The sequence below is a fragment of the Cryptomeria japonica genome, chromosome 5 (genome assembly GCF_030272615.1).
Source record: "Cryptomeria japonica chromosome 5, Sugi_1.0, whole genome shotgun sequence".
Classification (NCBI taxonomy): Eukaryota; Viridiplantae; Streptophyta; class Pinopsida; order Cupressales; family Cupressaceae; genus Cryptomeria; species Cryptomeria japonica.
In genome coordinates this window covers 707505235-707529876 of record NC_081409.1, presented here as the reverse complement: position 1 = coordinate 707529876, position 24642 = coordinate 707505235, and the positions used below count along the sequence as shown (strand labels likewise).

The 24642-nt window shown below is 41.0% G+C and overlaps 1 protein-coding gene across 1 annotated transcript in view; it reads right to left on the bottom strand.

The window, feature by feature from the left end:
* The window catches only part of LOC131075055 (uncharacterized), a 46305-nt gene that overhangs the window by 9898 nt on the left and 11765 nt on the right, over window positions 1-24642 (bottom strand). The window lies entirely within an intron of this gene.

Below are 24642 nucleotides of genomic sequence, written 5' to 3'. Positions count from 1 at the left end.
CAGTTTCGGCACACTTGAGCTTCCTAGGTTGTCTCTTCAGATTTCATCTAGCATTCAGCCTGTTCTAAGGTCTTACACAGTCCATCATTGCTTCACACCTCATTTTACATTCATACTAGTCTAAACTTGAGTCAAAAGGTCACTTGCTTGTCCTCATCATACTTTGTCAACATACTACAACACTTTGCTAAGTGATCCCTCATCAAGGTTTCTTACCTTTGGGTCTCATTTGGTCTTACTTAGAGTCAAGGTCAGCTTACCTCATCAAGAGAAACTATCCTCTCTTTGGAAGTCACACCTACTCTACTACATACATACTTGGTCTTACACTTTGGACATTGCAAGTAAACTTCAGATTCATTTACATTCCATACAACTCTTGGTCTTACATACTCTTGTCATTTTCGTCTAGTCTCTCACATATTGCTAAACACCTAGTTCATGGTTGAAACCCGTCTTCAAAAATCTAGGAGAAAAGCTAAAGAAGCTCAAGGGTCCGCAAACATGAGTTCTTATGAGTATGACAATGATGTCTTCTACAATCCTGAGCACACTACATTACCAGACATGAATGTTTATAGACACAATCCAAATATGGAAAGCGCAAACGCTATACACAACGCTACACACAATGATAATGTGGACAATTCTTCAATACTATCAGCAGACATACAAGAATCTATAATGGATCCTTAATTCAATAGATTGGTTGAAGAGATAATGAGGAGAGATCGTCAATACTTTCTAAACATGATGGCACAAAGTGGAGCTAAAATACCACATGATTTTGACTTATCTCAACTTATGCAAAGTAGACCTTCACAACAAACTCAACCTAATAGTGGAGGACCAAATAATATGATGCCGGAGTCACCATCAGTTTTGCTTCAGAAACCAGTAATCCCACATACACAAGCTCAAATGCATGATACTTACGCTCAAAGACCATCCTGGAGACCTTATGTTCAAACACATGCTCAAGATATGGGTCAACCAAGACAAATGGATACTCAAGGACATCCTCAAAATTTTGACACAAGGAGACCTCATGTCAAAATTGGGGGCAACACAATGGAAAATGAAAGGCCTATTGAATATGGTTTATACACACAAAACAGATATGGGGTCCCTCAACAAGAAATTATGCCAAGTGCTCCATACATGTCGCAACAATATAGACCTCCATATGGACATGTCTACGATCAGTATCATCCATACATGCAACAAGCTCCTCCTCAAATGGGTGTTTCAAACATGGGGTATGCTACAAGAAATCCATCTCCTCCCAAAAATAATTTGGAGCAACAAATTAGAGATCTACAAAAGAAAGTGGAAGACATGGGCACATCAAAACCCACATATACTATGAGAGATATATGCCCTTATCCATTTGATAAGAGCATTCCAATGCCTCCGTTTCCTCCGCACTTTGCAACGCCGAAATTTGACAAATATAGAGGGAGAGGAGACCCCAAGGCACATATAAGACAATTCTTCACAGCTTGCATTGAGGTAGCCACAGAAGAAACATACTTAATGAGGTTGTTCCCACAGAGCTTAGGAGATCAAGCGATGGAATGGTTTTCTCAATTACCTCCCGGTATTAAGTCATGGGGCGACTTAGCAGAGGCATTCATCCAACATTTCTCTTACAACATTGAAACAGATGTCTCAGTTACTACCTTGTGTAATACGAAACAAAAAGAAGGAGAATCCTTTGCGTCATTTTTACAAAGATGGAGAAACTTAGCTAGCAGATGCTCTTGTGAAATCCCGCAAAAACAAATGGTGGAGATGTTCACACAAAATGTTAACAAGGCTATTGGTTATGATCTCAGAAAAGCTTGTTTGTCTACATTTAAGGATGTCATTGAAAAGGGCCTAGCAACAGAAAAGGTCTTGATTGAACAAGGAGTTATCAAACTATTCAAAGAAAACAAAGAGGACTTTAAGGGAAAGGACAAACCAAAGTTTTGGAACAAGAACAAGAACACAGTTAATGATGGTGTTGTTGATGCCAACACAGTGAGACCAAAGTTCATCTTTTCTGGATCAAATTCTACCAACAATCAAGTGAACAATCAAACGGCCGCTAAACCACGAAGGAAGTACACTCCATTGGGAGAACCACTTGAATCAGTATTCAAGAAGCTTGTAGCAAACAAGGTAATCACGGTCCCAGATTTTCCTCCATATGAACCGAAGGTAAAACCGAATTGGTGGAATGATGATGAATATTGCGAGTTTCATAAGAGCAAGGGTCATAAGACAAGTAATTGCCATCGATTGAAAAACATTGTACAAGATCTCATTGACAGAGGAGATATTGAGATTGAGGGACATTCATCTAACCAAGAGCATGAGGTGTTTAAGGAACCATTCCCAAAACATGACAAAGGAAAAGGCAAAGTCACAGATGATCAAGCCAATTACACCAGAACATCTTACAATTATGATTCCACTATTAATCACATCTCAATGGACAATCATATTTCTACCATTACTATCAAAAATAAAAATCCTGAGAACCCTCCTCAGCGACCTAAAATTGTCCTAAAAGGTGTGGGATCTTCATCCACATCTACCTCCGAATGTCATGTTACAACCCGTCGAGGTAAGATCACATTGCCAGGTACCTCTACTAAGAATACCAATCTTCCGTCAACTAAGCCTGAGTACGATCTTGTAGAGCAATTAGGGAAAACACCCGCACTCATCTCTATTCTTGAGCTCTTGCGTATATCTCCTGCACATAAAGCTATCCTTGATAAAACCTTGAGAGATACTGCTGTCCCTACTGATCTGAACGTGGATCAGTTTCAAGCCATGGTGGGATACCTATCTGTTCCACACTCCCTCACATTCACAGAAGCCGATGACGCCTCTATAAGTCAGCCTCATAATGCACCTCTACATATTGAAGCCTTCATACATAAACACCGAATAAAACGAGTCCTGATAGATGGAGGAGCAGGTCTTAATATTTGTGCATTGAGCACCATCAGACAATTGGGATATTCTGACAAAGCTGTGAATTCTACAAACCAAATCACTATTAAGGCTTATGATGATGAAGAGCGTTCGTCCAAGGGCACGGTCATCTTACCACTAAGAATAGGGCCAGTCACAAAGGACGTGATTTGTCAAGTCCTGGATCTAGACCTCACATATAACATATTGCTAGGACGTCCGTGGATTCATGAAATGAGAGCAGTCCCATCAACGTACCATCAGTGCATAAAATTTCCTCATAATGGAGTCGAGGTAACGGTCAATGGTGATCTAAATCCATTCATATATTGCAATAACTTGAGATCACATACTGAGATTATCATTCCCAGCAATCGTGAGGCTACTCCTTCTTCAGCATATATTGATCCTGAGTCATTAAAGCCCTCGACATCCAAACAAGGTGAACTTAGAGCCAAGTTTCAAGACAAAGGCATGGGAGAATACACTCTGAATCAAACAATGTTCTTACGACAAGTCATGAACTCCCCCAAGGAATATGGGAGGCCACATCCTAATAAGTAAATCTCCATCATGCTACTCAAATGGGATCCTACCGTCTTTCAAAAATGGGGCGAACTAGAGGAAGAAAATTTATATAAAATGCTATATAAGGACGCTGAAGATGATACACATGATCAAATTATAATACCCTATGAAAACTATGGTAAAGGTTTCAAAATTCTGCAGAGATTTGGGTATGATGGAAAAAGCCCTCTCGGACTACGCAAAGAAGGTGTCATAGAGCCTCTACAACCTGAGCTAACTACAAGAAGGGAACGCGCCAAGGGGCTTGGTTTTCTAAATCCCAAGATTCAAAATAAGAGAACAAAACAGATATGGCGAGTCAAAGTGGCTGAAGTTCAACAAGAGGATAATTATTCCACAGACTCTAATGAGTGGGAATGGGGTTCAGACAAATCCTCCAGCGACTATGAACTCAATGAGACATTTAGAGAGCCAGATGAACCTATAGAGGAGGAGGAGTTTTACAAGAAATTCAGAGTTGGTCAAGAACCGACCCATGAGGATCCTGCACAAGCGTCGTGTCAAGGCCCTAGGTCAGAATCACATAGGATGAGGACACCTGTCCCTGAGGGTGCTACTAGCGATGATAATTTGGACTCACTCACGATCGGCACTGATGAGGAGAGTGCCATTGAGGACCTCGATGACTATCTTGACATACCTGAATATAACCACATCTTCACTATTAGCCTTGCGGACTCTAAAACCACTAAAGACCTTCCCCTCGTTCACCCCCAACTCATTGACTGGGATCAGGATGGACCACCACAGTTTGATACATTTCAAAATGACGAAGCTATTGTTGATTATCTAGGCATTCGCGAAGATCTTCCTCTTGGAGACCATAAAGCAGGATACGCCATAGAGCTAAATAACATGGCATACTTTGGTGAGGGTGTCGGGCCTTCTAGTCGCAAAAATGTGAAAATAAAAACAAAACAAGGGTCTTATGGCGAAAACCACACTGTGGCGCTCTCTGACTCTAAAAAAGTAAAAAGAAAGGACGTATCTGAGGGTGAAAACCTCTCTGAGGCGCCCGAAGATGGAAGGCTTGACTCTAAAAAACCACACTGTGGCGCTCTCTGACTCTAAAAAAGTAAAAAGAAAGGACGTATCTGAGGGTGAAAACCTCTCTGAGGCGCCCGAAGATGGAAGGCTTGACATCCTCCCAGCATCATACGAGGAAAAATCATCCATGTTGGTAGAGGAGACTATAAAAACAAACATTGGTACAGCAGAGGTTCCACACAACATATTTTTGGCTCAATCATTGACAGAGGCCGAGAGAGCAAGGTTCATAAGCTTCTTTAAGAAACGACAAGTCAACTTCGCATGGTCTTATGCTGATATGCCTGGACTAGACCCCGACTTAGTAATGCATCATTTAACAGTCAAACCGGGGGCAAAACCAGTAAAACAGAAATTGAGGAAAATGCATCCACAGGTGGCATTGTTAGTCAAGGCAGAGTTGGAGAAATTACTAGATGTCGGATTCATACGCCTAATTGATTATCCTGAATGGATTTCCAACTTAGTACCTGTTAGCAAACCAGATCGCAGCATCCGGATATGTACAAACTTCAGGGATATCAACAAGGCATGTCCGAAGGACGATTTTCCACTACCGAACATTGATTTAATTGTTGATCTCACAGCAGGCCATGAGATGTTATCTTTAATGGACGGATTTTCTGGATATAATCAGATCAAGATTGCACCTGAAGATCAACATAAAACGTCATTCACTTGTCCATGGGGAACCTTCTGCTGGAATGTCATGCCCTTTGGGCTGAAAAATGCAGGTGCCACGTATCAACGAGCCATGACTACTATCTTCCATGATCTCATGCATGTAACGGTGGAAGATTATGTTGACGACCTTTTGGTTAAATCAATAGACAGAAATACACACTTGGATATACTTTCAGTTACTTTTGATAGGCTGGAAAAATACAAGGTAAGATTAAATCCAAAGAAATGTGTCTTTGGAGTAACCTCCGGGAAGCTCCTAGGATTCATTGTGTCTAAAAGAGGAATAGAAGCGGATCCAGCAAAAGTCAAGGCTATCTTGGACATGCCGCCACCCAAGAATATCAGTCAACTTCGGTCTTTACAAGGGAGACTCCAGTCCATACGAAGATTCATAGCACAACTTGTAGATAAGTGCAATCCTTTCCAGCACCTGCTACACAAAAACATCAAGTTCAAATGGGATGAGAACTGTCAACAGGCTTTTCAGGCGCTCAAAGACTATCTTTTGAACCCGCCAGTTTTGATGCCACCAATTCAAGATCAACCATTGCTACTTTACATATCAGCTACTCCGACAGCACTGGGGGCACTCCTAGCACAGCAAATACCTGACGGCAAGGAAAAAGCAGTCTACTATATCAGTCGCACGTTGGTGGGATATGAGCTAAACTACACACCAATTGAGCGTGCATGTCTCGCTGTGGTCTTCGCTTCATAAAAATTACGACATTACATGCTTACTCACAAGACCAAGTTGATTGCCAGAATTGATCCACTAAAATATCTTCTCAACAAAGCTACACTTACTGGGCGACTGGCCAAGTGGGTAATGATTTTGAGTGAATTCGACATTGAATACGTGGACAGAAAAGCCATAAAAGGACAAGCCATCGCAGATCAACTGGCAGATGCTCCCATGATAGATGATGTTCCTCTACAGTCAGAATTTCCAGATGAGTCCATTCTAACAATATCACCTGCAAAGCCATGGCAACTATACTTTGATGGCTCATACACACAGCATGGGGCAGGAGCGGGTATACTCTTTATAACTCCCCAAGGTGACTCTATACCAAAGTCATATCGCTTATCATTTCCTTGCACCAACAATATAGCGGAATACGAGGCATTAACAACGGGGCTAAAAATTGCAGTTCAGTGGAAGATCCAAGAACTTCGTGTTTTTGGGGATTCTCAACTTGTCATCCGTCAAGCAACTGATGATTATCAAACAAAAGATGAAAAGCTAATGCCTTACAAACAACTGGTAGATAATCTGAAACAACACTTTGCAAAGATAGAGTTTGAGCAGATACCAAGAGAACAGAATCGTGCTGCTGATGCCATGGCTACAATTGCTTCGCTCATTGACCTACCGCAAAATGAGACCTGCTATGAGTTCCTGGTGGACAACCTGCTGGTTCCGTCATATGAGATCACTCCTATGGAAATGATATGTGTTGTTGGTCCTGAATCCCAGTTATATGGTTCCATATTCACATACCTTCGCGACAACATCTTACCTCCCGATTTATCGAACAACCAACGCCGCACTTTCATCCGCCAATCCTCCCAATACGTTATCCTAGCTGATATCCTATACCGACGAGGTCTAGATGGCACCCTCCTTAGATGTTTAGAGAGTGACGAAGCTCAGATTGCGTTACGAGAAGTGCACGAAGGGATATGTGGTCCGCATACTAGTGGTCCTACCTTGGCCAAGAAACTCATCAGGACTGGATATTACTGGCCTACTATGGAAAAAGATGCATATCAGTTTGTCAAGAAGTGTAAGCAGTGTCAAATTCATGGAGACCTCATACATGCACCAGCGCAGGAACTACAGCCACTGGCATCTCCTTGGCCCTTTTGTCAGTGGGGACTCGATCTCATAGGCAAGATTCACCCTCCTTCTTCCAACGGACATAAATTCATTATCACAGCCACAGAGTATTTCACAAAGTGGATTGAAGCCGTGCCTCTTACACAAGTTACCGGGAAACAAATTGCTACTTTCATCCTGAACTATATCATTTGCCGATACGGGATCCCTACTTCCATTATCACCGATAACGGGCGTCCTTTTAAGAACCAGGATGTTCGTGAACTCTGTGAGCGCTTCCATATCTCTCATCATTTCTCCACACCATATTACCCCCAAGGTAATGGCCAAGCTGAGGCGTCTAACAAAACAATTCTCAAAATCCTTAAAAAGACAGTCGACGACGCTGGCCGTAACTGGCATGTCCAACTCAATCCCGCACTTTGGGCCTATCGTACCAGTGTCCGCACACCTACAGGAGCTACACCTTACTCACTTGTCTACGGTGCTGAAGCCATCTTGCCTATTGAGGTCGAGTTGCCTTCTTTACGGGTCTCCTTGAGAAACATAATCAACAATGAAGACTACAGGGTCTCTCGCTTACAAGAACTAGAACTGTTGGAGGAACGACGACACACTGCTTTTAATCATCTCAAGGCTTACCAACAACGAATGAGTCGCAGTTACAATCACAAGGTCAAGCCTCGCACATTTGAGGTAGGTGACTTAGTCCTCAGAGAGAACCCCAAGAATCAGCAAGATAGAGAAAAGAAGGGCAAATTTGAACCCAACTGGCTTGGTCCTTACATCATCACAGCAGTATATGGATCTGGGGCATATCAGCTCTCAACTACAGAAGGGGAATCTTTGGAGGATCCTATCAATAGCATGCACCTTCGCAGGTTCTACACATAGCTCTTTTTGAGTATCCTAATGCAAAAATACAAAAACATCAAAAAAGTTCAAAAATACAAAAAAATAATAAAAACAAAAAAATCGTTACTTGGTGAAAACCTGGCAAACAGGCGCCTTGTGACAACAAAAAAATTGAAAAATCGAAAAAAGTAAAGAGAAATAATTTCGTCCAACGGTGAAAACCACTTCGGTGGCGCCCTGGGCAAGTACCATGGTGAAAACTGGGTCACCAGCACCATGCGTAGAGACATTGCTCCTCCCTCCTTCAGGATTCACTTTCATCCTTTCACTTTGCACACACTCACAACTTATTCGCCCACAATAAACTTACCCATTCCCATCATGGCTTGTTATTGATCTACCCAAGATTGGTTAGCCATTCACAATAAATCTCCCCTTTCACTCCCTTTTCCATCCATAATAAATCAGATCCTATCTGTGACTACAGCCAATTCCTACGTCTAGTGATGGGTGTGGAACTGAGAACATCACATGTTTCGAGGAATACAGTTTCTTCCAGCTTCCTTCAGTCTATCGACGCACAATCCGCAATAAAGCAACATATGCATCGCAGATCCGCAATAAAGTTTCGTCTTCTCCACAATAAAGTATCAGTTTCATGGATTCAGTCAGTTTCCAAGGAGACACAGCAGCAACAATGGGCTTCAACAAATCAAATCTTTCAACAGACTCAGACAACATATGGTTCAGTGCTATCTATCCTTTTTGTGAAAGTAAACATTGTGACCACAATCGAATAAGACTTAAACAAGTGACAAGAGACACTAAACTTGAGGACTACAGTGGATGTTGGTGTCGAGTCTTGGTTTTCTTTTGATTTTATCTTTTGGTGACATGCCTTTTAGCTTTTCCAGGATGTCTTTGACTAGAGATTCTATCTCTAGGATGTCTTTGACTAGAAAGGCGAGGATGGGGTATCGTCACCTATTTGCATTTGCTGTCTGTGGATTGTCTTTTAGTAATGCTATGACTTGTCCAAGGATATGAGGACACTGTGAGTCTAGTATGAACTGGGGCATTCCTTGTTTGTGACTGTCTTATCTCCATGCAAACAGGTACAATGACTTTCTGGGCCGAACAAATGCCTCGATTGTCATAACCTATTCTGCCATAATAAGCTCAATGATGATAACGCACAAGAAGCTCTTTCATGTTCATATCTTCTATCTTTCATCCCCCTTTCTTGATTGACTTCCATTGTCCTTCTCGAGTCCGTGTAGCCCGCTATCACATGACTGAGTATAATGACACACCAAAAAAGCATTTGCATTTCATGTAGTTGCACCTGCATCACCACATATAAGCATTTCATACATACATTTAGATATCACAAATTGCATCACATCCTGCATACAACACATGTTAGCACATCTCACATTTTCATTATATAAATAATCATTTGCATTATCATATTCATTTGCATTACATACATTTACAGTTGCATCATGCATCACATATACAACATAAAAGAACAAAAATATATTGCATTGCATCATATAAGCATCCATATCATAATAAATGCATCACATAAGAACATTTCATCACATAAGGTACACGTGCATATAGCTGCCGCAAAAATGGTGACTCATCTCATATATAATCAAAATGTGTCATAATACAATGATGTCAAATGAATCAGATGGCTACAAAAGAATCACCCGCAGGTGTCTACAATACAATAATGGTACATGTACTGATACAATGGGAACCCACTATAGCTATGAGGAACTCCCTCCCTCGGAGCCGCCTCGCCTCGACGGAGTCTGAGCTATAGATGGACCTGCCCCTGGATCCCCCTGTCTCTCTGGTGGTGGTGGAGGCCCCATAACCCCACCGCTGGATGCCTGTCTCCTGCGGCTCCCTCCCGTAGTCGTCGCTGTGCGCGACGATCTATGGAAGCTCCTAGCCCGCTGATCTGCTGGCACGGCTGCATAGTATAGATCCCTCCAGCAGGCGATCTCCTCTCCGGCTCGCAAAACATATGCGTAGCCTGCCCCTGCATCCTCTGCTGCCCGCCTCCCTGCCCTCAGAGCTGTCTCGGCCTCTGTATATCTCTGGATGGCCTGATCCCTCTCCCGCTCTGTATCTCGGACCCTGATCCTGAGGTGGTTCCTCTCTCGAACCAAATCCTCAATCTCATCTGCCTGGCCCTGGCAGATCTCCCGCAGCCTAAGCACCTCATCCTCCTCAGAGTCTCCGCTCTCCGTCCCTGTCTGTGGCTCCTCCTCTACAGGTGCCTGTCCCTGTGCCTCTGCCTGCACCTGTCCCTGTGCCTGTATAGGTACCTGTGGCTGTACCTGTCTCTGTCCCTCTCTGGGACCCTGTGCTGCTGGCACCTGTAGGGGCAGTCCACCCCGTCCTCTCACCACTGGAGTTGCTCTCTCCTGTCCTCCCTCCCTCCGAGGTGCTACCCGCCTCTCTCCCACCACTCCCCTCCGCCTCCACCGGCCCCTACCTCCATCCCCTCCTCCATCATCATCCTCTCCTCCACCATCTCCATCTACTGGCTCTGCTGGATCTGTCAATCTAGGAAAGGGATGCTCTGCCTAGTACGCAGAGTACTCTGCGTCCATCCCTGCATCATCTACCTCGGGCCACATGTCCCATGGCATCGACATCATCTCCGCTAGCTGCATAACTGCCTGATCATAGGATAGTAGTGGGCCAAACTGCACCTGATCTCTGACCGTACGGGCATACATGCCCGAGCCTCGGGGCATCCTCTGAATCCTGCCATACTGCCTGCATACCCTATCCACCAGCTGTCTCTCTAATATATAGGGCGTCCGCCCAATCAGGTACCTGCTCCGGAAGGTGTAGGGCAGCTCCAATGCGTCATCCTCCCACTCCTCGCACCCCAGGTACGGCCTCCAGATGACCATGTCAATGTCATCAATGACTCTCCTCCAGTGCTCCAATCTCCCAATCCGAGGCTGGGATGTAATCATGGCATATAGGTGCACAAAACTCTGTCCCTGTCCTCTGCCTCTGAAATGAATAGGCCGTGTGATAGGAAGGTGCTCATAGGCCCACACCTGCAAGAGAGTCACACCGCAGCCCAAACCCACTGATCCATGATATACAAACTGATGCAGCTCATAATACAAATGTGCTAGGACACATGGCCCCCATGCATACCTAGTGTGCTCTGCCATCAGCGTCTCCAAGGCCCCTCCCCAGCCCACTGCCAATCCTCGTGTGGCCCTGTCTGGACACAAGTATCCACTGATGACACCCCCAACAATTGCCGGCAATGCTAATCCTGTGGCAGTCATGGTGTCCCAGGCTACATGACCTGCTCGCATCTCCAACTCAGGATCCTAAAAGACCCGTCTCAAGGCCTCCCTGTCACCGTCACGGTCATAGGGGATCAACTCTCCATCAATGGGAACATGTAATATCCTGTATACATCCTCCAGTGTCACTGTCATCTCACCCATCGGCAGGTGAAACGTGCATGTCTCTGAGTGCCATCTCTCGGCCAACGCAGTCAGCAACCCCATGTTTGCCCGAAACTCGGGCACATAGAGCATATGTGTGAGGCCCATCTCCTCAACGGAAATCATGTCCTGGATAGACAACTCTGGTCGCAGTCTCTGTGTCGACGGGAATCTCTCCTGTGACTCCAACATCGGCAAATACTCCTGCAGTCAAGCAAATCAATCTTGTCAGTTATCGTGGCATTCATTGTTTGTCACAAAATGCTACTTGCTATCTAAATGCATATGGCTATCTACCCTAGTGACACTCACTGTTCATCACAAAGTGTTTCTATTAATCCTAGTAGTGCTCCCTGTTCATCACAAAGTACTACGTGTGTGACATTCCCTGTTCATCACAAAGTGTCACTCACATTCGCACTCCCTGTTCATCACAAAGTGCTACCTATCCTGGTGCTCCCTGTTCATCACAAAGTGCCTTGATCTATCCTAATCTTCCTAGAGGACCTGCTTGAGTGTATCCTCTCAGCAGCTTATCCAATCGATAGCGTATGTTCATCACAGAACTGCCGACTTGACCTACAGGACTAAAACCATGCATTTAAACACACAAACGCACTGTTTCAACACACACACGCTTTTAACTCATAAACGCGCTTATAGACTGCATACACGCGCCTCTGCAACACAGACGCGTTTTCTGAACACAAACGTGCCTATGCCAGACACAAACGCGACCAAGGAACACAGACTACCCTACATGACATAAACGCTACTAAAACTCACAGACGCTGCTACATTTCACAAACGCGTCCGCATTCAACACAGACGCGCTTGGACCCGACACAGACGCGCTTGGACCCGACACAGACGCGCCTGTTGGACACAGACGCGCCTGGCGCTGACACAGACGCGGTTGCACGTTTTTGCACTTTTAAGCTATCCTATTCCTAGCGCATTTATTGCTCCTAAACATGCATTTATGACAAAACTCGAAATGCGTGAAAGTACGAGGAGGTTTTCGGGTACTTACCGGCTCTCCTGCATCGGCTGGTCGCTGGAATCGACAGACACGGTCGAATCTATGAACGAATGCCATCGCTGCTGACTGCTGCTGCTCTTTTCTCGCTCTGCACTGTGATCTCGTAAGGGTGTGGATGACAATGAGGATGTCTTTTGCCCGTGGTTTATCTTATAGCCTACCCTAGCCCTGCCCTTCATTTCCCGAGTCAGTATTCTTCATCCTGTGACTTTGTCACATTATCCAATCAGTCCATTCTATCCCATCTTTCTTATCGAGAGATTGTCTGCACTCTTTCCAGACTTTTTCATCCAATCTCTCAAGGGGGCATATAATTCCTTATTCTGGGGCAACTCTGTATCAGTCATCTTATCTTCTTTGAAACAACGCGACAAGCCGCATTGTCTCAAAGAGGGGCAAAATGTAGACACCTAAATTTGTCATGTCTAATTAAATAAATATTTTATTTATTTAATTATCTAAGCCTAATTCTTCTATTAATTAAATAAATTTTTATTTATTTAATTAATTCATTTATCCTCTTCTAGCCTTATTTCTCATTTAAATAAATACATTTATTTATTTAAATTATCCCTTTCCTAAATTAAATAAATATTTTATTTATTTAATTGTCCTACTTCTTCTATTAATTAAATAAATCTTTATTTATTTAATTAATTCATTATCTTTTTCTACACATGACACATGTCATTCATCTCTTATTTCATACACTACCTACCTCTTTCATTATTTTGGTATTTCTTATACCTACCCTCTAATCCTAGCCGACCTCTCTTTTTACACCTCTCAATCTTAACCCTCCATTTTCTATTGTGTCTTCTATTTAAGGAGATGCTTTCTTCATTATCAAACCCTAACTACTTGATCAATTGACTACACTACAATTTTACTTGCAACCACATTCCGTTCTTTGTTGAGCTCTTGTGCATACAAAAATCTGAGAGCAAGCATATCAAACAAGATCAATGGAGATAGGAAGAATGGAGATCAAAACCCTAGTGGACATGTGATGGTATAATGTTTTGTGATTTTGAGTTATTTTGCATTGTCTTAGGTTATCTTCATATGTTATGGTGGATCTTTGTTCATTGTTAGGCTAGGGTTTGGTGGTTGAATCCATTTTAGTCTTTCAATATTGTTGTTTATTGCTATCCATTTTCACCATATACAGATGTAATTTATCTTATTCCAGGATTGTAGCCTCCGTTAATGAGTTCTGTGCAAAATAGAAGATTTGGTAATCATGTTTTTGGCAAAGTCAGTGCATACTAGTGGTAACGTGTGGTAACTCAATTTGTGGATCTTGTGGAATGATGTTGATGATTGTGTATGTGTTCAAGGTTGATGAGCTATTATATGGGAAGCATGTAGACCTTTTTTTTTGGTCCGAATATGGATTAGAAATGGAGTTGAGCCAAATTATTTACACGTTTCATCATTTATGATGTGTTCTTGAAGCCGACATGTAGTGGTGACTTAATTTGGGATATAGGTATATAAGAAAGGTGTAATTGATCATTTTTTATATTTGTGATGATGTGGGAGATGAATATGGTCAATTGTGTGTAGTTTCATGTGCACACATGTTGAATTTGTGCTCTGGATTGAAGCAGAATATCATAACAAAGCAGTATTGTAGAATTGAGTAAGATGTAGTATTTTGTGGTTAACAGGAACTATATCCAAGCATTTGTTGATGCTAAATCATAGTTCAACCTTCATTGTAATCTCTTACAAATATTTGTAAAGCAGTGAGCCTTCCGGGTTGTTGCCCTTATTTGTAATTTGAGCAGTGAGCTCTAGGCAATGTGCCTGAATGCACATGCATTCCCTTGTGTAATATTTTTATACTTCTAACAAGGTATAATAATATTGTGGATTTGATTCCCACCGTGGTTTTTCCCTTAACCAGGTTTCCAAGTAAAAATCTTGGTGTTGTGGTGTTTTTGGTGTTTGCTTTATGTGATTGCATCTTTCTATCTTTTAGGTTTTTTGAAGTGGATTAAATATCAGATCAAGAATGTTATAATTTTCAAAACACTAATTTATCTCCCCTCTTAGTATTCATTGATTCCAATAGGAACAATTGCTCATTGCACACTTTTCCTTTGAGATTTTGGTAGAAGAGTTGAAACTAAGTGTTAGAGAGTTGAGAAATCCCTTAAAGGGCAGCTTGTTCAAGACAGGAAACATTTGGACAACAATCCTCATAACGTCCCTTTGCAACAATAAATTGTTCACATTAAAAATTTACTTTGCAAAATGGATGTTTACAAAGACAAAGATGGATAGTTGAGGGCTTAGTTGCAATGTCTAAAAGAGGGTGATATGAGCACCAAGTTTTTCTTTCAATTTTTGCAATATAAACACAAAAAGGAAACAAGTTTTTTTTTTTTAATTTTTGCAATATAAACATAAAAAGGAACTTAATTCAATGGTCAAATTTGACGATGGTGAGCTACAAACCAAACAAGAAGGAATTATGAAAATATTTTTTGAACATTATAAACAACTCTTTATTGATCATTCATTCAATGATCCTCTAACTCCCATTTTGGAAGATAGTTTAACTAAGTGTATTCCTTGCAAAATTTGGAATGATCATTGCAAATTCCTTGACCACTATCTTTCTGTGGAAGAAATTGATGAGGCCATGTATAGTTTGACCTTAGAGAAGAGCCTAGGTTTGGACAGACTCCCTATTGAATTCTATCATTCTCTTTGGCCATATATTAGAAAGGATTTATATAATGTTTATTTGGAAGGAATTGAAATAGGGAGTCTAGGACCTTTTATTAATCAGGGTCTTATTAAACTTATTCCCAAAAGGAAAAATGAGGACTCGGTGAATGGATAGAATCCCATCACCTTGCTCAACACTGCATACAAGATAATAGCTAAAGCTTTGGCCAAAAGAATCAAACCCATTACACAAGAAATCTCTAGGCCAAACTGGTTCTCTAGGGGGCAAATTTACTTTAGATAATTTGATTCTTGCTTGGGAAACTATTGAATGTGCTCAACAAACAACCCAAGATGCGTTGTTTCTCAAACTATATTTTGACAAGGCCTATGATCATATTAGTAGGCCATTAATCCTTAAGATGCTTCATTGGTTGGGTTTTGGACCAGATTTTTGCTCCCGTGTTTGAATGCTATTCATGGATGCTAATGCAAAACTAGCTATTAATGGAGTCCTTTCCCCACAATTCCCCCTCAAGAAATCCATTTGTCAAGGTTGTGCCCTTGCTCCTTTCCTCTATGTGCTCATTGTTGATGCTCTGAACTATTTACATCAACATGCTCAATCTAATTCTCTTATCCATGACATTTCCCTTCCTAGAAATAGATGGCACTTAACTCCCACTTCGCTGATGACAGTACAATTTTCATTCAAAATTTTGCTTAAGGCATTAGTAACTTGCTTGATACTTGAGTTTTATTGCATCATCTTAGGCTCCAAATTAGCTATGCATTAAATTGAATTTTGGATAACAAATCCCAACCCTCGCCAAACATGGATTACAATAGAGTGGAAAGAGATTAGACATTATACTATTTCCAAGTATCTTGGTATACCCTTTAGAATGGGAGTCTCCTTGAAAGATTTGTGGAAGTGGTTTTTAGACAATTCAAACCTTAATTGCTAGCTGGGTGAAATCATTTCCTATCTATGGCTGGGTGTATACAAGTTTCTAATAAAATTCTCTTGGCTAGTCATGTTTACACCTCTTGTTGACTACCCTCCAAAGCTTTCTATAACCAACTTACCCAGCTCATACAAAATTTATTTGGTCCAAAGGGGGAAATAAAATAGGTATGTCAGCCACTTCATGGTTACATTGTATTCTTCCCAAGGGAAAGGATGGTTTGGGTATTATTGATACCTTTACACAAGGAATTTGTATTTCAGTAAAATGGATCAGCACAACCTTCAAAGGTGATGCTCCTTGGAAATTTTTGATAATATATCGTATACAAACAACCACTGCTGGTAAAGATTTGTGTTCTATTCATTGGCATGACAAAAAATTTCTTTCCCAATACTTCATACTCCATTACTCGAGCCCTCTCAGTTACATATGGAAAGCTTGACAAGTTGTTTCACAAAAGTCATCTTGATTTGATCGATCATTCACCCATGGAATAAGTTTGGAAAATTCTTCTATATGGTGGAATCACTTGATTCAAATTAACAACATGCCTTCAGCTACAAATCCTATGTTCAAGGATAAACACTTATTCAAGAAAGGCATCCAAGTGTTCATCGATTTATGGGACCCAACTAGCTTCACGTGGAAATCATGGAACCAACTTAAGGAATGCTTTAATCTTAATTATAAAAACTTATCCCGATGTCATCTAGCTATCAATCAAGCTTCCATAAGGACTGGAGGTGGCCTAATGGTAGCAATATCATAAATTTTCCTCTTAAGATCCTCTATAGACAACTTGTTCCTTGCTTGCCCTTTCTTGTAGGCTCAATCTTATCTAGAAATGTAACTTCAGACAATCCAATTGGCATAAACTTACATTGCAAATTTGGAAGACCAAATCTGATTCACTATCTCAACTCATTGGCTAGAAGTTGTTGCATGCTAAACTTCCAATATGAACTCGTCTCAAATGCATCCACCCTCCTCCTTGTCCTTTTTGTGGTAAGCTCAAATAATTCAAACATTGTTTATAATTTTGCCCTCATGCTAAATCTTTATGGAAAGCCCTTTTTGCAACCATTCCCGCCCTATTTCATTTTCCTTGGTCATGGAAATCTTCCTTCTTGGAACCTCAAAAGCTGACAACATGTTATCCAACTCTACTAATGATCCTCTTTCTCAACAAGTGATAAGCTTGAAGTCTCATCTTCAAGCCAAGATCTTGCCCAGTGAATTGCAAAAAACAATATGATGACAAATGTGTTTTCATATTTGTTTAAAATAGGTCACTTGTCTTACCAGTTGCCGAGAGGGTATACTTCATTGCTTTTGTGATTGGTGAAGGCTGCAGAAGGAAAGAGTCAGGACAACTTATGGTTGGAAGAAGGCACAATGAAAGACAAACATTGAGATAGAGCTCAGTTTTTGTTTTTCATATTCTAGAAGTGTATATCCATTGTTTTTTAGTTTATGTATGTGAAAAATCTATTACAATTACTGATTATTATCCTCCTATCTTTGATAGATTATTTGAGAAACAAATACTGGAAAATAACACAACTGTAATTTCACAAACTCATATGAATGCGCAACACAATGAACACAATATTTCTAGACAATTGTCCCTGGAAAAACCCTGAAGGGAAAACCAGTACTGCAGATGAGGAATATATATTAACTACAACAAATAAAGAGATACAAATACTACTTGCTTGTTACTGGCAGAGCTTCGACGACCTCCCAATTTCTCCAATTGAGATTCTAGCTCGCTACTATCCCAATGCTATCATTGCACCCTTGCTAACACTGCAAGACTACTTGCTAACACTGCAAGTTCTTCACACAATTCATTCATTCATTCGTTGATTCATTGTTTTCCAAATGCCCCCTGACCCCCTTATATACTACTCTCGTTGGAAAACCAACGGCCGAGATTAATTCTCAATCAACAGCTGAGATTAAAAACAACTAAACAACCCTAACCAAATTGGTTGCTAGAAGTTTCTAAAAAGAGTCAAATAATTAATAAGAATTTTTTGAACTCTAACTACATTTGTTAGCAAACAATTATTTACTAATTATTTAGCAAATGGACAAACATCTATCCAAGCTAACAAACTAACAAACTAACACTCCCTCTTAGCGAGGAAACTGTTCTGCATGACACCCAACTTCTCTCTGAAGAAGATGAATTTTGCCTTCCCCAATGCCTTTGTCAGAATGTCTGCTACCTACTGATCTGTAGGTATAAACTGTAGCTGAACAACTCCACATTGTACACAATCTTTGATGAAGTGATACCTGATGTCTATATGTTTCGACCTATCATGAAACACCGGATTCTCAATCAACTTAATGCAACTCTGATTGTCACAGTGTATCACTGTAGTCTCCACCTTCTGACCAAACAAGGCTACTAGCAACTTCCTAATCCATATAGCTTCACATGTCGCCATGCTAGCTGCTATGTATTCTGACTCTGCAGAACTTAGAGCCACAAACTTCTGCTTCCTGCTAAACCAAGAGACAACTCCTGATCCTAGACTAAAACAACACCCTGAAGTGCTCCTCTTGTCTGTTGTACTGCCTGCCCAATCTACGTCAGTATAGCCCATCAACCTAATTCCTTCACCTTGAGCATATCTAATCCCATACTCAATTGTACCTTGCAAATAACGCAACACATGCTTTGTCATTGTCCAATGCACTCCCTTTGGCTCAACCATGAACTAACTAAGAGAGTTAACCGCAAAATCTATATCTGGCCTGGTCACTGGCCTGGTGTTGACCAAATACATGAGAGAACAAATCAACTACCTATATAAGGTGGGATCTACATCCTTCTCCCTAGATGCATCTACCTTCCTCCAATTCGTGATCATAGGTGTAGACATGGCTTTGCAATCTTCCATCCTGAACCTTTTCAAGATTTCAATGCAATATTTCCCTTGTCCAAGGAAAATCTCTCCATCTATCTGCCATACCTCCATGCCTAGAAAGTAGTGCATAAGTCCCAAATCCTTCATCTTGAACTTTGCTGCAAGGTCCCTCTTGCACTCTTCTATGAGCCCTAGTGAACCTGTTAGAAACAAGTCATCCACATATAGAACAAGAATGAGAATCTCACCCCCAACCACCAAGTAGTAGAGATTAGCATCTGCCTCACTCTTCACAAATCCCATTTCCTACAAGTAACTATCAATGCGTTCATACCATGCTCTGGGAGCCTGCTTGAGTCCGTACAAATCTCTCTTTAATCTACACACATGGGTCTCTTTGTTGTGTGCTACAAAGCCTTCTGGTTGTTCTATGTATACCTCTTCTTTCAACTCACCATTGAGGAACTCTATCTTGACATCCATTTGATGGATCTGCCATCCCATTTGTGTTGAAATTGAGATTACAGCTCGTATAGAAGTATACCTGGCAACTGGAGCAAATGTCTCCTCATAGTCTATTCCCTCCTTCTGAGAGAACCCTTTCGCCACAAACCTTGCCTTGTATTTCTCGATGCTACCATCTGCACCGTGCTTGATCTTATAGATCCAATGTGATCCAACCACAGCTCTATCCGTTGGTCTAGGCACTACCTCCCAAACATCATTCTGCATAATTGAAGTATACTCCTCAACCATAGCATCTTGCCACACTTGATGTTGTGCAGCCTCTTGATAGCTAGAAGGTTCACTATTTGCCAACTGACTAACTAATACAACATAGTCATCAAACTTGCCTGGTTGTTTCCGTTGTCTACTACTCCTCCTAGGAGTACCCACTAACTCCTGAGCATTTCTTTGTGTCTGTTGAACCTTACGGTTGTTGCTGCCAACTGTAGAAGATGAAATATCAACCTCCATGTCTTCTTGATGTATCTCTTCTTGCACCTGTTGCTCCATACTCTGAGAACTCTCACCTCCTAAGCCTATGCTTGTACTAGTAACTGTACTAGAGCTTTGTTGACCTTGATTCGGTTGAGTGATCCTTGGAGCTTGTGTTGGCTACTCACTCTAATCATCTGCTAGCAAATCTCTAGACCTTCTAAATACCTTGTCCTCCATGAACTTGACATCACGTCGAACAATAATCCGCCTGGTCCCTGGAATGAATATTCGATATGCCTTTGAGGTTTCACTGTACCCCACAAGGTACCCTCTTTCTGCAGTCTGATCTAACTTGGTACGTATATCCTTTGGAATGTGACAATATGCTAAACTCCCAAAGATCCCGAAGTGACTAACATTTGGCTTCTTCCCAGTGAATGCTTCCTCTGGTGTCATCTTCCCTAGCACCTTATGTGGAACCCTGTTATGTATGTATACTGTCGTACTACATGCTTCTACCCATAAGTAATGGGGCAGGTCCTGATCATGTAGCATAGCCCTTGCTGCCTCCGATATGGACCGATTCTTCCTCTTAGCAACCCCATTCTATTGCGGGTTGTAAGGAACAGTCCACTCTCTCTTGATTCCTTCCCTGGTACAAAACTCTTGGAATTCATTCCCTTTGTACTCCCCTCCATTGTTTGACCGAAGAACCTTTATCTTCCTTCCTATTGAGTTCTCCACAAGAGCCTTGAACTCTTGGAAGCGACTGAAAACCTCATCCTTGGTCTTCAAGAAGTATATCCAGATCTTCCTGAAGAAATCATCAATAAAAGTACTAAAGTACTCATACCCTCTGAGAGATTTTGTCAACATTGGTCCACATACATCTGAATGCACTAGATCAAGAACACCCGTGGATCTAGTGTCACTCCTTGGAAAAGTTGCTTTCACAAACTTCCCCAACACACATCCCTTACATACATCATCATGTTCTATGCTCATCTCTGTAACACCTGTCATAGTCTCATGAAGCAATTTAAGTGCTCCATGATGTATATGGCCCGTCCTCCTATACCATAGCTCTCCAAGATCTCTAGGATTACTGCTGCTCATGAGTGCCTTAGGAGTATCAAACTGCAACCTATAAAGTCGACCACTCCTAACTCCAATAGCTATGGGTGATTTCCAATCCTTATGCTTAATCAATACATGTGCCCCTCTAAAGAGTACATTGTACCCTTTGTCCTAAAGGACAGATATAGAAATCAAATTCATCCCTAAGCTTGGAACATGCAACACATCATGAAGAGGAATCATCTTACCATTCTCCCTCTAAAACTAAACAGTCCCTTTCCCAACTGAGTTGAGTTTGGACATGTTTCCCATAGAGATCTGGATTTTGGTGCTCTCCTCCTTATAATTGGAGAAGTATTCTCTAACTCCTGTCATATGAAATGACGCCCCACTATCTATGTACCAAACACTCTGTGAGGTTGAGCTAACCATACACGCTATGAGTGCAAACTCATCTTCCATTCTATTCGAGATCTCATCTGCACTTGCTGAAGCTGCAACTTGCTTCTTGCCTTTCTTGTCATTCTTCTTCCTTTCTGGGCAATCGCTGACTAGTGGCCAAACTCGTGACAGCCGTAGCACTTGATCTTCAACAAGTCTTTCTTCTTCTTCTCACCTTGTGGATTTGATCATTTGTTGGACCCCTTCTTTGCTTTTCCTTTACCCGCTAGGGCAACGTTCTCCTGTTCTGCCTCACTTTTATGACTCTTATTGTTGGCTCCATTGATAAGGCTTAGTCTAAGCTCCTCCTGAGTGAAGTCACTCCAAAGTTGATCCCAACTTGGTAAGGTGTCTCGTCCATTCACAACTTGAACAAAGACATCCCACTGCTTAGAAAACCCATTTAGGGCTATTCGTACCAGCTCATCATCACTTGGTTTATCTCCAACAGCCGCTAACTCTCCCTTATTCATTCGGGTATTCCTCAGCTTTTCTCTGAGAATCAGCTTCCGATTAGTGGTAGCATTCTGGTACAGATTCAGAATGGCATCCCACATCTTCTTTGCAGTATGTAACTCTACAATATGTGGAACTATATGGTCCTTGACACCATCAAGGATTAGCCTCCTCGCCTTGGAATCATCCTTCTTGTATGCTGCAAGTTGTGTTGCATCTGTAGGTACAGTCACAACAGTGGTAACATATTCCTTGATACCATTCTCTTCTAGCAATAAAGAAATTCTAGCTTTCCAGACACCAAAATTAGAGGCTCCATCCAATCTATCCTAATCTCTTAAACCAACTGAGGCCATTTCAAAGGTTAAAGAAAATAAAAATTCTAAAGAGGTTAAACTAGGTTTTATAAACCTTTAGTTTCCTTTGCCTAGGGTAAATCTCTTCTACCCTTAACTTAGCTCTGAAACCATGTGAAAAATCTATTACAACTACTGATTATTATCCTCCTATCTTTGATAGATTATTTGAAAAACAAATACTAGAAAATAACACAACTGTAATTTCACAAACTCATATGAATGCGCAACACAATGAACACAATATTTCTAGATAATTGTCCTTGGAAAAACCCTGAAGGGAAAACCAGTACTACAGATGAGGAATATATATTAACTACAGCAAATCAAGATATACAAATATTGTTTGCCTATTACTGGCAAAGCTTCGACGACCTCCCAATTTCTCCTGGTGAGATTCCACCCCGCTACTATACCAACTCTATCATTGCGCCCTTGCTAACACTGCAAGTTCTTCACACAATTCATTCATTCATTCATTGTTTTCCAAATGCCCCCTGACCCCCTTATATACTACTCTCGTTGGAAAACCAACGGCCGAGATTAATTCTCAATCAACGGCTGAGATTAAAAACAACTAAACAACCCTAACCAAATTGGTTGCTAGAAGTTTCTAAAAAGAGTCAAATAATTAATAAGAATTGTTTGAACTCTTAACTACATTTGTTAGCAAACAATTATTTACTAATTATTTAGCAAATGGACAAACAGCTGTCCAAGCTAACAAACTAACAAACTAACAATGTATACATGTAGTTCTATGGTACGTAAGCCCATTAACTGTTGCATGGGCTAATCATTGTGAGAGTTGTTTCTATAGTTGTAAACTCTCTTTGGACAATATAGATAGTTTCTCTATGCTGCTGTTTAGTTTTTGACTGCTGATCCAACTTTTTAATTTGTTTTTCTTATTCTTAATCCAATAAAATAATGTAAGAAAAGATCAAAACTGACTGAAACAAAAAGATAAAACGCTCACAAGAAACATCTAATAAGATATCGAATTAAAAGAAAGATTGTTTCATTATAACACCATGACCTATCTGAATTAACCTTTCAAATATTTACAAATTAAAAGAAAAGATGTGAAGAATACAGTGGCTGGTAGAAACAGAATTAAAGGTTCAGAGATAAAACATATGATATTGCACAGAGAAAACTTACTTCAGGACTACTTCCCTAAAAGTAAATATGGAATGTATATTTCAGAAAGGAACAAAGCGTTGGCCTTACATTGTGCCTGAAGACAAGTAAACTTACTTCAGGACTACTTCCCTAAAACTAAATATGAAGTGTATATTTCAGAAAGGAACATGGCATTGGCCTTATATTGTGCCTTAAGCCAAGAAACCGCCCGTACTTACATTAGGATTGTACCATGCCATGAGTGAATCGGAAGGGAGACCTCTTTTACATGTACTGTTAATCTGGGGATTGAATTTTAGCAATGAAAATGGCTGCAAGTCAAGGAACCTAACCAGACCATAGGCTTGCCACAATCAGACATTCCCATCTCCTTATTCATGGCCACAACACATTGCCGCTGTAAAACATACGGAGAATAGACTCAAGGGTTATGGCTCATAATTTTTTCCTACGTTTAAATAAAAAAAATAATGCTCAAATAAACGGTTCAAGGAGGGAAAAAATGATAGATTTGATTCCCGGAAATGTGGTGGTGGGGTTGATCAACAACCCACAGAGAATGGTCCTCAAGTCGTCCCACTACCATTCCAAGCAAACAAAGAATGATCCTCAAGTCGTCCCACCACCCCTGCGTTAATGTCCCTGCTATCGTTGCTCGAATAGGAATAATAATTCGAGGCTGAGATGTGAAGAAGCGCCCCACCTTCCAGTTGCCCTCTATCAGATATATGGTCCTAATCAGACATTCTAATTAATAAAAACAAAATAAAACATTGCACTGAAAATGGGATGTTGTTGTTCGATGCAAGAAGCTTTAATAGAAAAACTATTATCTTCCTCGCCAACACGCATGAATGTATCGGTTCTGACAAAGTAAGGCAAAATTTAACCGCTGAATAGAAAAGTGTGAAACAACTTACAGATATTAATGCTGTGAGCCATTGATTTCATTTGTTTGAACAGGCATATGAACAGGTAAATGGCCTGCAATTTAAACCAGGCTGATAAAAATCTATACAGGTCCTTATCCTCCTCTGCCGCTGAGGACGCCTCTCGGCATAATCAACGGATTACATATTAATTGACAACAAACTATAAAACAAGAGTTATTGATAGCTTACTGGAATTGTTCAACAGAAGAAATCTGTCAAGTCCACTAT